An 18,354-nucleotide genomic window follows, 5' to 3' on the forward strand; every position below is an offset into this window, starting at 1 on the left:
ACCGGGCCGCGGCCCTGTACCGGTCCGTAGATCAATCATCAATCAATCAATCAATCAATCAATGTTTATTTATATAGCCCTAAATCACAAGTGTCTCAAAGGGCTGCACAAGCCACAACGACATCCTCGGTACAGAGCCCACATACGGGCAAGGAAAAACTCACCCCAGTGGGACGTCGGTGAATGACTATGAGAAACCTTGGAGAGGACCGCATATGTGGGTAACCCCCCACACCCCCCACCCCCCCACCCACCCCACCCCCCACACCCCCCACCCCCCCCCAACCAACCCCCCCCCCACCCCACCCTAGGGGAGACCGAAAGCAATGGATGTCGAGTGGGTCTGACATAATATTGTGAAAGTCCAGTCCACAGTGGATCCAACACATCAGCGAGAGTCCAGTCCATAGTGGGGCCAGCAGGAAACCGTCCCGAGCGGAGACGGGTCAGCAGCGCAGAGATGTCCCCAACCGATGCACAGGCTAGTGGTCCACCCTGGGTCCCGACTCTGGACAGCCAGCACTTCATCCATGGCCACCAGACCTATGCAACTCCCCCTCGCAAGGGACAGGGGAGAAGAGGAGAGAAGAAAAGAAACGGCAGATCAACTGGTCTAAAAAAGGGGGGTCTATTTAAAGGCTAGATTATACAAATGAGTTTTAAGATGGGACTTAAATTTTTCTACTGAGGTAGCATCTCTAACTGTTACCAGGAGGGCATTCCAGAGTACTGGAGCCCGAATAGAAAACGCTCTATAGCCCGCAGACTTTTTTTTGGCTCTGGGAATCACTAATAAGCCGGAGTTCTTTGAACGCAGATTTCTTGTCGGGACATATGGTACAATACAATCAGCGAGATAGGCTGGAGCTAAACCGTGTAGTATTTTATACGTAAGTAGTAAAACCTTAAAGTCGCATCTTAAGTTAGACATAGGGAGACCTGAAAATAATACGTTACAGTAATCGAGACGAGACGTAACGAACGCATTAGTAATGATCTCAGCGTCGCTAGTGGACAATATGGAACGAATTTTAGCGATATTACGGAGATGAAAGAAGGCCGTTTTAGTAACACTCTTAATGTGTGACTCAAACGAGAGAGTTGGGTGGAAGATAATACCCAGATTCTTTACCGAGTCGCCTTGTGTAATTGTTTGGTTGTCAAATGTTAAGGTGGTATTATTAAATAGATGTCGGTGTCTAGCAGGACCGATAATCAGCATATTTGCAAAAAGTTAGCGGACATCCATTGTTTAATTTCATTAAGACACGCCTCCAGCTGACTACAATCCGGCGTGTTGGTCAGCTTTAGGGGCATGTAGAGTTGGGTGTCATCAGCATAACAGTGAAAGCTAACACCGTATTTGCGTATGATGTCACCCAGCGCCATCTTGTCCACTAGCGACGCTGAGATCATTATTCATGCGTTCGTTACGTCTCGTCTCGATTACTGTAACGTATTATTTTCGGGTCTCCCTATGTCTAGCATTAAAAGATTACAGTTGGTACAAAATGCGGCTGCTAGACTTTTGACAAAAACAAGAAAGTTTGATCATATTACGCCTATACTGGCAGCTGATCGATTGGTACCGGGCCGCACAAGGAAAAAAAAAAAAATAAAAAAAAAAAAATAAATATATATATATATATAGCATACTTGCCAACCCTCCCGGATTTTCCGGGAGACTCCCGGAATTCAGCGCCTCTCCCGAAAACCTCCCGGAAGAAATTTTCTCCCGAAAATCTCCCGGAATTCAGCCGGAGCTGGAGGCCACGCCCCCTCCAGCTCCATGCGGACCTGAGTGGGGACAGCGGCGACAGTCTGTTTTCACGTCCGCTTTCCCACGATATAAACAGCGTGCCTGCCCAATCACGTTATAACTGTAGAATGATCGAGGGCGAGTTCTTGGTTTCTTATGTGGGTTTATTGTTAGGCAGTTTCATTAACGTCCTCCCAGCGTGGTAACAACACACAACAGCAGTCACGTTTTCGTGTACCGTAAAGCAGTTCGTCTGCCGTAAACAGCAATGTTGTGACACTCTTAAACAGGACAATACTGCCATCTACTGGATAGCCCCCGGAACACTGAAATTCAAGTATTTATTTTATTTATATGTATAATAAAATAAATAAATAAATATATATATATATACATATATATATATATATATATATATATATATATATATATATATATATATATATATATATATATATATATATATATATGTATATGTATATGTATATATATGTATATATATATATATATATATATATATATCTATATATATATATATATATATATATATATATATATATATATATATATATATATATATATATATATATATATATATATATAGAATATATATATATAAAATATATATATATACCTGTATATATATAAAATATATATGAAATACTCGAGTTGGTGAAATCTAGCTGTAAATATACTCCTCCCCTCTTAACCACGCCCCCCGCCCCTAACCACACCCCCGCACATTTTCTCGCACATTTGACCCTCTGATGTTCTGTGTACCTACACTCTGTCCTCCTCCTGTCTAGGCCTGCTGTGTGTGTGTGTGTGTGTGTGTGTGTGTGTGTGTGTGTGTGTGTGTGTGTGTGTGTGTGTGTGTGTGTGTGTGGTACACAGAACATCAATTTCCACACTTCTATTTGCCCCGTGTCCAGTGGACCCCGGACAACTTACATGTAATAGAAATGTGTAGGGGGGTGTATGGTGTGTGTGGTCATTAAATATGTATTCTGATATATGTTCTTCACAGAAAATGAGCCAAAGTCAGTGAGTCCCAGTTTGAAAAATTAATTAATTGTATCATTTTTCTTTTAATAAAAAATGAAAACGGGTCCCACAGACCCGAACACCACACAAGGGTTAAACCAGTGTGGGTGGCACTGGGAGCAGGTGGGTAAAGTGTTCTTGCCCAAGGACACAACGACAGTGACTCGGATGGCGGAAGCAGGGATCGAACCCGGAACCCTCAAGTTGCTGTTACGGCCACTCTACCAACCGAGCCATACTGCCCCAAGGAAGTGTTCTACGTTCAGAAAAAAGTTAAATAATATGACTTTTGTATGAAAATAGACCTGAATAGACCCGCTCATCGGCAGTGCGCCTTTATAATCCGGTGCGCCCTATGGTCCGGAAAATATGGCAGTTTAGTTACTAACTACCAACACAACTGTGGGTTATTTCAGTTCAAAACAGTGAAGTCGGTTTTCGACTTAGTTGCTCCTCCTTGTCTTCGTACTTGACCTGGTTTATTTCTTCCGGTGGTGTGAAAGAAGCCTGTGAGACTGATCCATCAGAGACTCTCCTCCCGTGCACCTCATTTGCGAGCTTTGCCAGAACTATTTCACTTTGGTATTTATAGATCAGAAGCATTTGTCAGGCTCCTGCTGTCTGAGGCTGCCACTTTGGGAGGTACAGTATATACCGCACTGTGCGCTTGTCTACAGGCAAGAGGGTTGTGGCATTTTAAAAGCTGAGCAGTCAAGTGTTTTGCATCGCTATTGACTGACTTAGGCCGGATTGGCTCCTGGAAACGAGCCAGAGGGTCTTTGTGCTGGTCCACTCAACTGTGTAATGGAAGGTCCATCACAAAGTCATGTCTCAATTATTGTAGGGCAGCTCACTCGGCGTCGGGATCACACAGAATCGTTAAGTCGTACACAATGCACTCCTTAACAAAGAACATGTCCCGCCTGCTGGGATTGGAGTTGACCGTAGGGCTGGACGATAATGGCAAAAATAATATTCACCATTATTTTTGATTGATATTGATCCAGACTACAGAGCGCACCAGTATATAAACTGCACCTACTGGAAGGAAACAAACGTTTCCATATATTAAGCCGCACCAGACTGTAAGCCACATATACAGTATATACGTTGTGAAATGTGTTATTTACACAGAAATGTTTATTTACATACACTATTTTGCCAAAAGTATTTGGCCACCTGCCTTGACTCACATATGAACTTGAAGTGCCGTCCCATTCCTAACCCATAGGGTTCAATATGATGTGGGTCCACCTTTTGCAGCTATTACGGCTTCAACTCTTCTGGGAAGGCTGTCCACAAGGTTTGCGGAGTGTGTTTATAGGAATTTTCCACCATTCTTCCAAAAGCGCATTGGTGAGATCACACACTGATGTTGGTGGAGAAAGCCTGGCTCTCAAGTCTCCGTTCTAATTCATCCCAAAGGTGTTCTATCGGGTTCAGGTCAGGACTCTGTGCAGGCCAGTCAAGTTCATCCACACCAGACTCTGTCATCCATGTCTTTATGGACCTGGCTTTGTGCACTGGTGCACAGTCATGTTGGAAGAGGAAGGGGCCCGCTCCAAACTGTTCCCACAAGGTTGGGAGCATGGAATTGTCCAAAATATTTTGGAATCCTGGAGCCTTCAAAGTTCCTTTCACTGGAACTAAGGGGCCAAGCCCAACTCCTGAAAAACAACCCCACACCATAGATCCTCCGCTGACCCCTCTCTTGTCAGTTTACGTGGCCTACCACTTCGTGGCTGAGTTGCTGTTGTTCCCAAACTCTTCCATTTTCTTATAACAGGGGTGTCCAAACTTTTCCCACTGAGGGCCGCACACGGAAAAATTAAAGCATGCGGGGGCCATTTTGATATTTTTAATTTTCAAACCATAACAAAATATATGGATTTTGTTTGTTTTTTACCTTTAGGGCTCCCGGGGACCATAAAGGGTCTAAGTCATTAAAATGTTAAAAACAAGTCAAATTATTATTTTTTTATTTATATAACGCTTACAGTAAATCTGTACAGTATATCAACTTCAGGTTGATATAATGTTTAAAAAAACAAAAAGGTTTTATGCCTTTTCTGTCAAAGACAACTTAGTTTTTTATAATAAAACTATAAAAAACTGAAATATGCAGTATTTCCCCCACTGCCCAAAACATTCAGAAAGCAATGTTTGATGAAGTAATTAGAGCCTTAAAATATCAATAATGCAGGACACCATAGATTTTAATTCATTATTATTTTTGAGTAATCACAGTGAAAAGATAAATAAAATCCCATTAAATATATTTGGGATCCAAAAGGTGCCCCACTCAGAAAGTGATACATTTTTATTAGTTTTTTTTTAACTTTCAACACTTAAGTTACAAGCTCAACTTCAGATGTATCTGTCGATTTTACGTTTGAATTATTATTTTGTTTGTTTTATGCTCTTTTGTCAAATAAAATGTTGATGTTTTTGTATGGCAACCACACAATATATGCAATATTTCCCACATAAAACATTTTAAAGTGAAATATTTGAAATAATTGGAGCCTTGAATAGGTCAATAATTCATGATAACATTGATTTTTTTTTTTTTTTGGAGCAATGGCAGAAAAAGAAAAACGAAAGATAGACAAAAGAAAGAAAAAGCCTGCACGGTAGCTTTGTGTCAACATTGCAACTTTTTCTAGTTATATTTCACCTCATTCCACTTTTTTAAATGTTTTTTTAATTTTTGCAATAGCATTTCCAGAATGTGTGGCGGGCCGGTAAACAATTAGCTACAAATGGCCCCCGGGCCGCACTTTGGACACCCCTGTCTTATAATAAAGCCGACAGTTGACTTTGGAATATTTAGGAGCCAGGACATTTCACGACTGGATTGTTGCACAGGTGGCATCCTATGACAGTTCCACGCTGGAAATCACTGAGAGCGGCCCATTCTTTCACACGTTTGTAGAAACAGTCTCCATGCCTAAGTGCTTGATTTTATACACCTGTGGCCGGGCCAAGTGATTAGGGCACCTGATTCTGATCATTTGGATGGGTGGCCAAATACTTTTGGCAATATAGTGTACCTTAATTGTTTCCAAATGGTGTCTGTAACATGGCAGTAAAACGGCTGATCAAACAAAACAGAAGTCATGGTCATGGACCCACTAACTGCGGAAGCTAGCTCTTCGATCAGCTTAACAGACCCAATAACTTCACGGTGACGTTTTGGTGAATTAACTGAGGAATTTGTAAAACTGAAACAATACAAAAAGATTGCAAAACACAGACACTCATAAACATGTTAGCATAATAGCGAATGCTAACGACACTAGCTTCATTACTTTACGATAGCACTTACATTTTGCATGAAAACACTCCCACACACTCCGGGTTGCGGAGGAGACCCTGCCACAAGTGGAGGAGTTCAAGTACCTCGGAGTCTTGATCACGAGTGAGGGAAGAGTGGATCGTGAGATCGACAGGCGGATCGGTGCGGCGTCTTCAGTAATGCGGACGCTGTATCGATCCGTTGTGGTGAAGAAGGAGCTGAGCCGGAAGGCAAAGCTCTCAATTTACCGGTCGATCTACGTTCCCATCCTCACCTATGGTCATGAGCTTTGGGTTATGACTGAAAGGACAAGATCACGGGTACAAGCGGCCGAAATGAGTTTCCTCCGCCGGGTGGCGGGGCTCTCCCTTAGAGATAGGGTGAGAAGCTCTGCCATCCGTGGGGAGCTCAAAGTAAAGCCGCTGCTCCTCCACATCGAGAGGAGCCAGATGAGGTGGTTCGGGCATCTGGTCAGGATGCCACCCGAACGCCTCCCTAGGGAGGTGTTTAGGGCACGTCCGACCGGTAGGAGGCCACGGGGCAGACCCAGGACACGTTGGGAAGACTATGTCTCCCGGCTGGCCTGGGAACGCCTCGGGATCCCCCGGGAAGAGCTGGACGAAGTGGCTGGGGAGAGGGAAGTCTGGGCTTCCCTGCTTAGGCTGCTGCCCCCGCGACCCGACCTCGGATAAGCGGAAGAAGATGGATGGATGGATGGCACTCCCACAGACATCACACGTGGGACGATTTAGTAAGTAATAATTGTTTTTAGTTATATTGTAAAACTTAGTTGCTTTGAGTGATGAATGAAGAATCCATACGAGTAGAAACGCTATGGACGACTAGAAGACGCAACAGCACTTCTACCTCCGGTTCAAAGCTCTAAACAGTAGGAAGCCTTGTAGCCGTTCACCTAGCAGCACCTGCAGTTAGTGAACCCGTCCATCCAAAAGATGGCGCCGTAGCATCAACAATAACACATCATTTCAATTTAGTTGCGTGTGTTTTCTGAAAAGTATTTGGACGAAAAATGCGTAAATTAGCCGCACCGTGGGTTTAAAGCGTAGGGAAAAAAAGTATCTGCTTTATAGTCCGGAATTTACGGTAATAGCGCGATTATTCCGTAATTTGAACACATGAGTATTTATTGTACCAGCAAAAGTCACCTTTAAATATAATTTATAAGAACGGATATTAATTAGTAAAGAATAAACAACAACCAGTGTTCTGACAATTACTTTTAAAAAGTAATTAATAAAGTTAAAGTAGCAATGATTGTCACACACACACTAGGTGTGGCAAAATTATTTTTCTCTGCATTTGACCCATCAACCTTGATCACACCCTGGGAGGTGAGGGGAGCAGTGAGCAGCAGCGGTGGCCGCGCCCGGGAGTCATTTTTGGTGATTTAACCCCCAATTCCAACCCTTGATGGTGAGTGCCAAGTAGGGAGGTAATGGCTCCCATTTTTATAATCTTTGGGATGACTCTGCCGGGGTTTGAACTCACAACCTACACTGGGAGGTGAGGGGAGCAGTGGGCAGCAGCAGCAGTGGCCGCGCCCGGGAAATATTTTTGTTTGATTTAACCCATCAAGGGTTGGAATTGGGTCCCATTTTTTATAGTCTTTGGTATGACTCGGCCGGGGTTTGAACTCACGGCCTACCGATCTCAGGGAGGACACTCTAACATTTGACCCATCACCCTTAATCACCCCCTGGGAGGTGAGGGGAGCAGTGAGCAGTAGCAGTGGCCGCGCCCGGGAATCATTTTTGGTGATTTAACCCCCAATTCCAACCCTTGATGGGGTTGGATCTGGGTCCCATTTTTTATAGTCTTTGGAATGACTTGGCCAGGGTTTGAACTCACGACCTACCGATCTCAGGGCGGACCCTTGATCACCCCCTGGGAGGTGTGGGGAGCAGTGAGCAGCAGCAGTGGCCGCACCTGGGAATCATTTGTTGGTGAATTAACCCCCAATTCCAACCCTTGATGGGGTTGGAATTGGATCCCGTTTTTTATAGTCTTTGGTAGGACTCGGCCGGGGTTTGAACTTACGGCCTACCGATCTCAGGGCGGACACTCTAACATTTGACCCATCACCCTTGATCACCCCCTGGGAGGTGAGGGGAGCAGTGAGCAGCAGCAGTGGCCGCGCCCGGGAATAATTTTTGGTGATTTAACCCCCAATTCCAACCCTTGATGGCGTTGGAATTGGGTCCCGTTTTTTATAGTCTTTGGTATGACTCGGCCGGGGTTTGAACTCAGGACCTACCGATCTCAAGGCGGACACTCTAACATTTGACCCATCACCCTTGATCACCCCCTGGGAGGTGAGGGGAGCAGTGAGCAGCAGCGGTGGCCGCGCCCGGGAATCATTTTTGGTAATTTAACCCCCAATTTTAACCCTTGATGCTGAGGGTCCCATTTTTTACAGTCTTTGGTATGACTCGGCCGGGGTTTGAACTCACGACCTAACCACTAGGCCACTGAGTAGGTTAATTACACTTTTAGCATGCTAACGTTATAATGCTAACCTTAGCATGTATATACAGGAGAAATTATACTCCGTAAAATGGCGCCAGGTATCAAAATCCATCATCATCAGGGTTATACAGAATTTCAACTCTGGTCCCGGCAAGTATTCATAAAAACAGCAATAAATAATAAATAGGTAATAGCATAAAGTACTTAACAAAAGATTAGGGACTGAGATTAGCTAAGAACGCTGAGTGGAATGGTAGATGAATAAATAAAGGAGGATGTGTGCAGGGTGAGCTGCTCCTCCGATGTACAGCTGAAGTCCATCTCCTTGGTCCTCTTCACATTGATGTAGATGATGTTGTCTCTGCTCCTGGTCCTCAACCTCCTGTCTCTATTTCTGTATTGGTATTTTAGGCTTCATAATGTGCCACACATTTTCAATGGGAGACAGGTCTGGACTACAGGCAGGCCAGTCTAGTACCCGCACTCTTTTACTATGAAGCCACGCTGTCGTAACACGTGGCTTGGCATTGTCTTGCTGAAATAAGCAGGGGCGTCCATGATAACGTCGCTTGGATGGCAACATATGTTGCTCCAAAACCTGTATGTACCTTTCAGCATTAATGGTGCCTTCACAGATGTGCAAGTTACCCATGCCTTGGGCACTAATACACCCCCATACCATCACACATGCTTGCTGTTACACTTGGCGCCTAGAAATATCCGGATGGTTCTTTTCCTCTTTGGTCCGGAGGACACAACGTCCACAGTTTCCAATGTGAAATGTGGACTCGTCAGACCACAGAACACTTTTCCACTTTGCATCAGTCCATCTTAGATGAGCTCGGGCCCAGCGAAGCCGGCGGCGCTTCTGGGTGTTGTTGATAAATGGGTTTCGCTTTGTATAGTAGAGTTTTAACTTGCACTTAGAGATGTAGCGACAATCTATAGTTATTGACAGTGGTTTTCTGAAGAGTTCCTGAGCCCATGTGGTGATATCCTTTACACACCGATGTCGCTTTTTGATGCAGTGCTGCCTGAGGGATCGAAAGTTTGTAAAATTATCGTTTACGTGCAGTGATTTCTCCAGATTCTATGAACCTTTTGATGAGATTACGGACCGTAGATGGTGAAATCCCTAAATTCCTTGCAATAGTTGAGAAATGTTGTTCTTAAACTGTTGGACAATTTGCTCAGGCATTTGTTGACAAAGTGGTGACCCTCGCCCCGTCCTTGTTTGTGAATGACTGAGCATTTCATGGAATCTACTTTTATACCCAATCATGGCACCCACCTGTTCCCAATTAGCCTGTTCACCTGTGGAATGTTCCAAATAAGTCTTTGATGAGTATTCCTCAACTGTCTCAGTCTTTTTTGCCACTTGTGCCAGCTTTTTTGAAACCTGTTGCAGGCATCAAATTCCAAATGAGCTAATATTTGCAAAAAATAAAAAGTTTCTCAGTGTGAACATGAAATATCTTGTCTTTGCAGTCTATTCAATTGAATATAGGTTGAAAAGGATTTGCACATCAATGTATTTAAGGCTGCAGCTAACGATTATTTTTCTATCGATTAATCTATAGATTATTTTTTTTCGATTAATCGGTTAATCTATAAATTATTTTTTCGATTAATCTATTGATTATTTTTCCTTTTACCGATTATTTTTTTTATTTAAAATGAAGATGAAAAAATAAATGTAGGCCAGTTTTTTCAAAAGGCATGGCTTTTATTTACAACAAAAAAAAGTATGGCCACTCAGTCAACATTGACAACAACATGACAAAATATTCTGTAACAATGTAAACATTTATAACTTAACATTTAACAAAATTAAAAGTAACTTATTTGCTTTTTAATGTGCAAATATAAAAGTAAACATCCAGTGCAAATCTTAATATTCTGCAATAGTATAAGCATTTCAAAAGTAAAAGTATTGCTTATTGTGCTTTAAAATGTGCAAAAATAAAGATAAACATCCAATACAAAAAAGTGCAAAACAAAATATTCTGTAACAACAGTGTAAACATTTCAACAAAAGTGAAAGTATTGCTTATTTGCTAAAATGTGCAAAAATAAAGATAAACATCCAATACAAAAAAGTGCAAAACGAAATATTCTGTAACAACAGTGTAAACATTTCAACAAAAGTGAAAGTATCGCTTATTTGCTAAAATGTGCAAAAATAAAGATAAACATCCAATACAAAAAAGTGCCAATTTAAATAATCTGGAGCACTGTAAACATTAAGTATTGCTTTTAAAATGTGCAAAATAAACATCCAGTCCAACACAGTACACAATAACCAATTCTACTCATTCCAGTGAGTGACTAACAGTTGTAATGAAGAAAGGTTAGCATGTCTACATGATCTGGGTGAGGCTACTTCTTTTCTTGTTTACAATATTCCCAGCAGCTGAAAATAGGCGCTCAGAAGGGGTCGATGTGGCTGGAACTGAGAGGTAATTAGCCTTCACCTCAAGCCAGGACTGCGAGTGAGCTGAGCTGCAGTTGAAGTTTCTAGAAGGTCAACGGTGATGTTACTAGTAGTTGACTGGGAGGTGTTTATTATCATTTGGGGAGAGTCCGCTGCCTGATGCTCACCTGCTAAACACCTATCTGCTCCACGCTGAAGCGCTGACTACATGCGCTCTGAATACGCACTGCTGATTGGCTGGTAACGTTTTGAATATGCACTGCTGATTTGCTGATAACGCTTTCTGTGTACCAATCAGATGGTTGTGTGGGTGGGACAATGCTGCGTCCTGAGACAGAAGCAGAAGGAGCAAAGCAGCTTGTTAAGACTTTAGCTTTAGCTTAGAAACTCGTTCGGTACACCCCCGTACCGAACCGAAAGCCCCGTACCGAAACGGTTCAATACAAAACACGTACCGTTACACCCCTAGCAGATACAAATGACACATTCATGTTTTTGTGTAATGATGACAACGTATGCTCACGCGGACGATTGACTAGTTGATGGTTTTCTTTTCAAATGTTCGTTCATAGCCGTTGTGCTGCTATGATAGGCCATTTCCGCTCGACACAGTGTGCATACAACAACATTATTAGGCCGTGTATTGAAATACTCACACACTTTTGACGACTTTTGGCGTGCTTTTTCCCCCTCGCTCGCACCGTCTGCTTTGCGCTCCGCCATGACAGTAGTGTGACGCAAATATGCGACGCGTCGACGCACAAAAACGGCGTCAACGTATTTACGTAACCGATGACGTCGACGCGTCGTTTCAGCCTTAATTGTATTCTGTTTTTATTTACCATTTATACAACGTGACAACTTCACTGCTTTTGGGGTTTATACATAGAGCAACATTCCAAAAAAAGTGCATTTCCCCAACCTCTAAAGCAGGGGTCCCCAAAATCCGGCCCGCGGGTAGTACCAAAGTACACTTTTTTTCAAATTCCATGGTATGTTATTCTCTTCTGACACCACCAGATGGCAGTATAAGTGTCCACATAAGCGGCCATAAGACCCCAATTCAGTAGTGTACACAATTTTGGAAATAAGAGCTAAAAGGTGCTGTCCACGCATGTGGCCACTAAGCCTTTAGACCAGGGGCCGCGCTATATCGCGGAGTCTAATTTATGTTTCCCCAGTGGTAGAAAATGGATTGATGGATGGGCGAAAAAGGACAGATTAAAAAAAATGTATATATACCATTTTTTTATTTAGTCGGGACTACCCGCGGGCCGGATTTTGGACGCTGGCGTGCCGTATCTGCCTAGGAGACCCAGTAACAAGCGGAAGAAAATGGATTGATGGATGGGCGAAAAGGGACAGATTAAAACAAATAATAATAAAAATAAAAAATAAAAAATAAAAAAATATATATATATATATATATATATATATATATATATATATATATATATATATATATATATATATATATATATTTTTTTTACTTGATATTACCCGCGTGACGGATTTTGGATGCTGGCGTGCCTTATCTGTCTAGGAGACCCAGTAACAAGCGGTAGAGAATGGACCTTTTAGCTCTTATTTCCAAAATTGTGTACACTACTGAATTGGGGTCTTATGGCCGCTTATGTGGACACTTATACTGCCATCTGGTGGTGTCAGAAGAGAATAATATACCATGGAATTTGAAAAAAAAGTGTAAAAATAAGAATTAGCATGTCACTAAACATGAAGTACACGTTTGTGTACTTATGGACTAAGTACATCATATCAAAAGATGATTCTTAGTTTTTATTCTAATTAGTGTCCAATAAGCCCAAATAGCAAAGATAAATAAAATAAGCATGTAAACAAACAGCTTGGACCTTTAAGGCCCATTTTGAGGCTATTGTTTGTCTTTCTCCATTCTCCGGGAAGAGCTAGTCAGTCAGCATCTGCATTGCTGTTGTTCGGACTAATGTCGACTTTGTTGCACAAATATGGTTTGTTTGCTTTAAAGCTCCCCCTTACTTTATTAAACAGTCTTTATTCCAGCATCTCATGGCGGTTGAGGAAGCTTTCATACCACGAGGTGCGTCATCAAGCTGCTCATATAGAACCCCATCATTGTCTCTTTCTTTTTGACATCCCTCCCCCTCAAAGTGCGGGCCCCGGAGGCCCGGCGTCTCTGGCCACACCTCCAGCTAATCTATATGCTAATGAGAAGATGATAATCAATGAGCTTCATGCATGGCTCGCCCCAATCAATAGCAGGCGCTGGGATGGCTACATTTCACAGAGACAGACGCTCTGGTGCCGTCTTAATGTGACATCGCCGACCATAAGCACGCCGTTATCCTCTGATGCCATCTACTCCCTCCATGTTAATGAGGGCTGCCTCAAATTCCAAAAGTCATTTCATTTCATGAGAAGGAATCGCTATTTTATGACCTTGTGTTTTCACATTCTTCATTTTCCCGACTGTTGAGTTCATCCTCTTTATCAAATCTTGGAGAAAGACAAACAATAGCCTCAAAATGGGCCTTAAAGGGGAACTGCACTTTTTTTGAAATGTTGTCTTTCACAATCCCCATCTACAAAACCCAAAAGCAGTGAAGTTGTCACGTTGTGTAAATGGTAAATAAAAACAGAATACAATGATTTGTAAATCCTTTTCAACTTATATTCAATTGAATAGACTGCAAAGACAAGATATTTAACGTTCGAACTGGAAAACTTTATTTTTTTACAAATATTAGCTCATCTGGAATTTGATGCCTGCAACATGTTTCAAAAAAGCTGGCACAAGTGGCAAAAAAGACTGATAAAGTTGAGGAATGCTCGTCAAACACTTATTTGGAACATCCCACAGTTGAACAGGTTAATTGGGAACAGGTGGGTGCCATGATTGGGTATAAAAGCAGCTTCCATGAAATGCTCAGTCATTCACAAACAAGGACGGGGCGAGGGTCACCACTTTGTCAACAAATGCCTGAGCAAATTGTTTAAGAACAACATTTCTCAACCAGCTATTGCAAGGAATTTAGGGATTTCACCATCTACGCTCCGTAATATCATCAAAGGGTTCAGAGAATCTGGAGAAATCACTGCACGTAAGCGATCACTGCACTGCATCAAAAAGCGACATCAGTGTGTAAAGGATATCACCACATGGGTAAGGGTGAGCTTTAAAGCAAACAAACCATATTTGTGCAACAAAGTCGACATTAGTCCTAACAACAGCAATGCAGATGCTGACTAGCTCTTCCCGGAAAATGAAGAAAGACAAACAATAGCCTCAAAATGGGCCTTAAAGGGGAACTGCACTTTTTTTTTGACTGTTGCCTGTCTTTCACAATCCCTATGTACAAACCCCAAAAGCAGTGAAGTTGTCACGTTGTGTAAATGGTAAAAACAGAATACAATGATGTGCAAATCCTTTTCAACTTACGTTATATTCAATTGAATAGACTACAAAGACAAGATATTTCATGTTCACACTGAGAAACTTTTTATTTTTTGCAAATATTAGCTCATTTGGAATTTGATGCCTGCAACATGTTTCAGAAAAGCTGGCACAAGTGGCAAAAAAGATTGATAAAGTTGAGGAATACTCATCAAACACTTATTTGGAACATCCCACAGGTGAACAGGCTAATTGGGAACAGGTGGGTGCCATGATTGGGTATAAAAGCAGCTTCCATGAAATGCTCAGTCATTCACAAACAAGGACGGGGCGAGGGTCACCACTTTGTCAACAAATGCCTGAGCAAATTGTTTAAGAACAACATTTCTCAACCAGCTATTGCAAGGAATTTAGGGATTTCACCATCTACGCTCCGTAATATCATCAAAGGGTTCAGAGAATCTGGAGAAATCACTGCACGTAAGCGATCACTGCACTGCATCAAAAAGCGACATCAGTGTGTAAAGGATATCACCACATGGGTAAGGGTGAGCTTTAAAGCAAACAAACCATATTTGTGCAACAAAGTCGACATTAGTCCTAACAACAGCAATGCAGATGCTGACTAACTCTTCCCGGAAAATGAAGAAAGACAAACAATAGCCTCAAAATGGGCCTTAAAGGGGAACTGCACTTTTTTTTTGACTGTTGCCTGTCTTTCACAATCCCTATGTACAAACCCCAAAAGCAGTGAAGTTGTCACGTTGTGTAAATGGTAAAAACAGAATACAATGATTTGCAAATCCTTTTCAACTTACGTTATATTCAATTGAATAGACTGCAAAGACAAGATATTTCATGTTCACACTGAGAAACTTTTTATTTTTTGCAAATATTAGCTCATTTGGAATTTGATGCCTGCAACATGTTTCAGAAAAGCTGGCACAAGTGGCAAAAAAGATTGATAAAGTTGAGGAATACTCATCAAACACTTATTTGGAACATCCCACAGGTGAACAGGCTAATTGGGAACAGGTGGGTGCCATGATTGGGTATAAAAGCAGCTTCCATGAAATGCTCAGTCATTCACAAACAAGGACGGGGCGAGGGTCACCACTTTGTCAACAAATGCCTGAGCAAATTGTTTAAGAACAACATTTCTCAACCAGCTATTGCAAGGAATTTAGGGATTTTACCATCTACGCTCCGTAATATCATCAAAAGGTTCAGAGAATCTGGAGAAATCACGGCACTGCATCAACAAGCGACATCAGTGTGTAAAGGATATCGCCACATGGGCTCAGGAACACTTCAGAAAACCACTGTCAGTAACTACAGTTGGTCGCTACATCTGCAAGTGCAAGTTAAAACTGTACTATACAAAGCAAAATCCATTTATCAACAACACCCAGAAGTGTTGTCAGCTTCGCTGGGCCCGAGCTCATCTAAGATGGACTGATGCAAAGTGGAAAAGTGTTCTGTGGTCTGACGAGTCCACATTTCAAATTGTTTTTGGAAACTGTGGACGTCGTGTCCTACGGACTAAAGAGGAAAAGAACCACCCGGACTGTTCTAGGTGCAAAGTGTAAAAGGCAGCATGTGTGATGGTATGGGGGTGTATTAGTGCCCAAGACATGGGTAACTTACACATCTGTGAAGGCACCATTAATGCTTCTGCTTGAATTTTTGACCACTCCTCTTGACACATTTGGTGCAGTTCAGCTAAATGTGTTGGTTTTCTGACATGGACTTGTTTCTTCAGCATTGTCCACACATTTAAGTCAGGACTTTGGGAAGGCCATTCTAAAACCTTCATTCTAGCCTAATTTAGCCATTCCTTTACCACTTTTGACGTGTTTGGGGTCATTGTCCTGTTGGAACACCCAACTGCGCCCAAGACCCAACCTCTGGGCTGATGATTTTAGCTTGTCCTGAAGAATTTGGAGGTAATCCTCCTTTTTCATTGTCCCATTTACTCTCTGTAAAGCACCAGTTCCATTGGCAGCAAAACAGACCCAGAGCATAATACTACCACCACCATGCTTGACGGTAGGTTTGGTGTTCCTGGGATTAAAGGCCTCAAGACAGCCGTGACATTATGTTCTTTACAAGATTATGTCAACTTTTGACCACGACTGTACGTAACAATTCAGGCCACACCTACTCCAGACTGTGTTTCTCAAACTTTCTCACCAAGTACCACCTCAGAAAACACTCCCAAGTACCACCATAACGACCGACATTAAGATACAGTAGCGTAGTAAGCCTAAGTATTCATTAAAAACAAGACAGCGGTTTAATTTAACAGGTAGCGTAAGTTCCTGACTATAAGATGCTACTTTTTTTTACTCCTGCGGGTTTTAAAACGGTGCGGCTAATTTATGGATTTTTCTTCGCTGATGGTTATAATCCAAAAAAAAAACAAGCAAAGACACTGAAATGGTGTTGTATTGTTTGTGCTATAGTGCCATCTTTTGGGCAGGTTTGCTCACTGCAGATGCTGCATTGCCCTTCTGTTTAGAGCTTTCAACGGGAAGTACAAGTGCTGTTCCGTCTTCTAGCCGTCCATAGCGTACTACTCGTACGGATTCTCCATTCCAACGTAAGTTTTACAATATAACTAAAACAAATTCTTACTTACTAAACCGTCCCATGTGTGATGTCTGTAGGAGTGTTTTCATGCACATTTGCACGTGCTATCGTAATGTAACAAAGCTGGGGTCGTTAGCAATAGCTAATATGCTAACACATTTACGAGTGTCTTTGTTAGTATTATTAACTTACAACGGTGTTCTTTTTGTACTGCTTCAGTTTCACAAATTCCTCAGTAAATTCACCAAAAAGTCCCCGTGGAGTTATTGAGTCCGTTTAGCTGATTGTAGAGGTAGCTTGCCTTGACTTCTGTTTTGTTTGATCAGCCGTTTTACCGCTGTTACGAAACAATTAAGGTATGTAAATAAACATTTGCTAAATAATTCTGTGTAAATAACTCATTTCACAACGTACATGTCTGCGACTTATAGCCAAGTGCGGCTTATAAATGGAAACATTCTTTTATTTAGTGGGTGTGGTTTATATACTGGTGCACTCTATAGTCCAGAAAATATACTATGTATAATGTTTTTTTTTATGTATGATTAAGCAGAATAACTTATTATAAACTTGTTTTGTAATAAGTCGATCCAATTTCCATTCCTGGGGTGACAATTCGATTCAACTTCAATTCTCAATTCAAACCGATTGTTGTATTAAGTGGTGTAATAATTTTAACGAAAGTTTTTAAAAACAGGTTACAGGTTAGAAAAGCTTCTTCTGGTTGGATGGGGATGGCCTTAAAACGTATTTTTAAAAATAGTTTTTTTAAAGACCTACTGAAAGCCACTACTACCGACCACGCAGTCTGATAGTTTATATATCAATGATGAAATCTTAACATTGCAACACATGCCAATACGGCCGGGTTAACTTATAAAGTGCAATTTTAAATTTCCCGCGAAACTTCTGGTTGAAAACGTCTATGTATGATGACGTATGCGCGTGACGTCAATCGTTGAAACGGAAGTATTCGGACACATTGTATCCAATACAAAAAAGCTCTGTTTTCATCGCAAAATTCCACAGTATTCTGGACATCTGTGTTGGTGAATCTTTTGCAAATTGTTTAATGAACAATGAAGACTGCAAAGAAGAAAGCTGTAGGTGGGATCGGTGTATTAGCGGCTGGCTGCAGCAACACAACCAGGAGGACTTTGACTTGGATAGCAGACACGCTATCCGACGCTAGCCGCCGACCGCATTGATGATCGGGTAAAGTCCTTCGTCGCTCCGTCGATCGCTGGAACGCAGGTGAGCACGGGTGTTGATGAGCAGATGAGGGCTGGCTGGCGTAGGTGGATAGCTAATGTTTTTAGCATAGCTCTGTGAGGTCCCGTTGCTAAGTT

The 18,354-nt window shown here is 41.9% G+C and overlaps 1 protein-coding gene across 5 annotated transcripts in view; it reads left to right on the forward strand.

The window, feature by feature from the left end:
- The window catches only part of phc2b (polyhomeotic homolog 2b (Drosophila)), a 115,531-nt gene that overhangs the window by 9,977 nt on the left and 87,200 nt on the right, over positions 1–18,354 (forward strand). The gene's annotated exons all lie outside the window — the stretch shown is intronic.

This window comes from Entelurus aequoreus, linkage group LG26 (genome assembly GCF_033978785.1).
Source record: "Entelurus aequoreus isolate RoL-2023_Sb linkage group LG26, RoL_Eaeq_v1.1, whole genome shotgun sequence".
NCBI classification, from domain to species: Eukaryota; Metazoa; Chordata; class Actinopteri; order Syngnathiformes; family Syngnathidae; genus Entelurus; species Entelurus aequoreus.